At 37.1% G+C, this 3493-nt stretch overlaps 1 non-coding gene across 1 annotated transcript; it reads left to right on the top strand.

Moving 5' to 3' along the window:
* Positions 1-257: 257 nt before the first annotated feature.
* Positions 258-332, top strand: TRNAP-UGG (transfer RNA proline (anticodon UGG)). The gene has a single exon. It is a non-coding gene; the product is annotated as a tRNA-Pro (tRNA).
* The last annotated feature ends 3161 nt before the right edge of the window (positions 333-3493 follow it).

Genomic DNA, 3493 nt, shown 5'->3' with positions numbered 1-3493 from the left:
TTAAAACTCCTTTGGTAGGCCCATATTTTAACTGAATAATTCCATAGTCTTGAAATAAAATAAAAATGAGAAAGTCAATAATTTATAATGTACATTTTGCAATATATTCTAATACTTAAAAATAAGGACTGCATTAAAATGTTTGTTTTAAAAAAAGCCAAAATTAAGCAGAATCGACATAAAAACAAAAAAAATGCTGTATTTGTAAAAATATTTAACTTGAAAGTTTAAAAGCTTCAATTAAAAATGAAAAATAAGCCCTGGCCGGTTGGCTCAGCGGTAGAGCATCGGCCTGGCGTGGGGGGACCCAGGTTCGATTCCTGGCCAGGGCACATAGGAGAAGCACCCATTTGCTTCTCCACCCCTCCCTCCTTCCTCTCTGTCTCTCTCTTCCCCTCCCACAGCCAAGGCTCCATTGGAGCAAAGATGGCCCGGGCACTGGGGATGGCTCCTTGGCCTCTGCCCCAGGCGCTAGAGTGGCTCTGGTCACAGCAGAGCGACGCCCCGGAGGGGCAGAGCATCGCCCCCTGGTGGGCAGAGCGTTGCCCCTGGTGGGTGTGCCAGGTGGATCCCGGTCGGCCGCATGCGGGAGTCTGTCTGACTCTCCCCATTTCTAGCTTCAGAAAAAAACAAAAAAAAAAAAACAAAAAAAGAAAAATAATAATTCCTGAATTTAATCAAATTTAAGTTCCTTACCTTAACAGGAACATTATAATATATAGGGAGAATTGTTTTCTTTTTTTTAAAATTTTTTTAAAATTTACTTATTCATTTTTAGAGAGGAGAGAGAGAGGGAGAGAGAGAGACAGAGAGAGAGAGAAGGGGGGAGGAACTGGAAGCATCAACTCCCATATGTGCCTTGACCAGGCAAGCCCAGGATTTCAAACTGGTGACCTCAGCATTTCCAGGTCGACGCTTTATCCACTGTGCCACCACAGGTCAGGCGGGAGAATTGTTTTCAAAACATAATATTTATATTATACAGAAAAAAGGTAACTGATCTTGCCAAACCCTCCAAAATTACCAATTATAAAAATTCATTAATGTAGAAAACCTTAGGGAATTATTTAAAAATTGTCAATAGATCACATTGAAATGTCAATGTGTTTTCAAGATGTTAGAAACAATTAGGCTCAGAAACTCATTAGAGTACTTTAATATGTAGCAACAAATTACCTGTTTTATTTTATTATTTAGATTAAGAACATACTTCTTTTTTTTTTTTTTTTTTTTTATTTTATTTTTTTAATGGGGTGACATCAATAAATCAGGATACATATATTCAAAGATAACAAGTCCAGGTTATCTTGTCGTTCAATTATGTTGCATACCCACCACCCAAAGTCAGATTGTCCTCTGTCACCTTCTATCTTGTTTTCTTTGTGCCCCTCCCACCCCCTATCCCTCTCCCATTCCCCCCTCCCCCCTGTAACCACCACACTCTTATCAATGTCTCTTAGTTTCACTATTATGTCCCACCTACGTATGGAATAATACAGTTCCTGTTTTTTTCTGATTTACTTATTTCGCTTCGTATCATGTTATCAAGATCCCACCATTTTGCTGTAAATGTTCCGATGTCATCATTTCTTATGGCTGAGTAGTATTCCATAGTGTATATGTGCCACATCTTCTTTATCCAGTCATCTATTGATGGGCTTTTTGGTTGTTTCCATGTCCTGGCCACTGTGAACAATGCTGCAATAAACATGGGGCTGCATGTGTCTTTACGTATCAATGTTTCTGAGTTTTGGGGATATATACCCAGTAGAGGGATTGCTGGGTCATAAGGTAGTTCTATTTTCAGTTTTTTGAGGAACCACCATACTTTCTTCCATAATGGTTGTACTACTTTACATTCCCACCAACAGTGTATGAGGGTTCCTTTTTCTCCACAGCCTCTCCAACATTTGCTATTACCTGACTTGCTAATAACAGCTAATCGAACAGGTGTGAGGTGGTATCTCATTGCCGTTTTGATTTGCATTTCTCTAATAGCTAAAGAAGATGAGCATCTTTTCATATATCTGTTGGCCATTTGTATTTCTTCCTGGGAGAAGTGTCTATTCATATCCTCTTCCCATTTTTTTATTGGATTGTTTGTTTGTTTGCTGTTGAGTTTTATGAGTTCTTTGTATATTTTGGATATTAGGCCCTTATCTGAGCTGTTGTTTGAAAATATCATTTCCCATTTAGGTGGCTTTCTGTTTATTTTGTTATCAGTTTCCCTTGCTGAGCAAAAACTTCTTAGTCTGATGTAGTCCCATTCATTAATTTTTGCCTTCACTTCTCTTGCCATTGGAGTCAAATTCATAAAATGCTCTTTAAAACCCAGGTCCATGAGTTGAGTACCTATGTCTTCTTCTATGCACTTAATTGCTTCAGGTCTTATGTTTAGATCTTTGATCCATTTTGAGTTAATTTTTGTACAGGGGGAGAGACTGTAGTCCAGTTTCATTCTTTTGCATGTGGCTTTCCAGTTTTCCCAGCACCATTTATTGAAGAGGCTTTCTTTTCTCCATTGTGTGTTGTTGGCCCCTTTATCAAAAATTATTTGACTATATATATGTGGTTTTATTTCTGGACTTTCTATTCTGTTCCATTGGTCTGAGTGTCTATTTTTCTGCCAATACCATGCTGTTTTGATTGTCGTGGCCCTATAATAGAGTTTGAAGTCAGGTATTGTTATGCCCCCAGCTTCATTCTTTTTCTTTAGGATTGCTTTGGCTATTCGGGGTTTTTTATAGTTCCATATAAATCTGATGATTTTTTGCTCTATTTCTTTAAAAAATGTCATTGGAATTTTGATGGGAATTGCATTAAATTTGTATATTGCTTTGGGTAATATAGCCATCTTGATTATATTTATTCTTCCTAGCCAAGAACAAGGTATATTCTTCCATCTCATTATATCTTTTTCGATTTCCCTTAACAATGGTTTATAGTTTTCATTATATAAGTCCTTTACATTCTTTGTTATGTTTATTCCTAAGTATTTTATTTTTTTTGTTGCAATCGTGAAGGGGATTATTCTTTTGAGTTCCTTCTCAGTTGTTTCATTGTTGGCATATAGAAAGGCTATTGACTTCTGTATGTTAATTTTGTATCCTGCGACCTTACTGTATTGGCTTATTGTTTCTAGTAGTCTTTTTGTGGATTCTTTGGGGTTTTCGATGTATAGGATCATATCATCTGCAAAAAGTGATATCTTTACTTCTTCTTTTCCGATATGGATGCCTTTTATTTCTTTGTCTTGTCTGATTGCTCTGGCTAGAACCTCTAGTACCACATTAAATAAGAGTGGAGAGAGTGGACAACCCTGTCTTGTTCCTGATTTAAGGGGGAAAGCCTTCAGTTTAGTGCCATTTAATATGACGTTAGCTGATGGTTTATCATATATGGCCTTTATCATGTTGAGATATTTTCCTTCTATACCCATTTTGTTGAGAGTCTTAAACATAAAATTGTGTTGTATTTTATCGAAAGCCTTTTC

Source organism: Saccopteryx bilineata, chromosome 6 (assembly GCF_036850765.1).
Source record: "Saccopteryx bilineata isolate mSacBil1 chromosome 6, mSacBil1_pri_phased_curated, whole genome shotgun sequence".
Classification (NCBI taxonomy): Eukaryota; Metazoa; Chordata; class Mammalia; order Chiroptera; family Emballonuridae; genus Saccopteryx; species Saccopteryx bilineata.
Note: the sequence above shows the minus strand (reverse complement) of the source record. Positions and strands in the feature narration are given on the sequence as shown.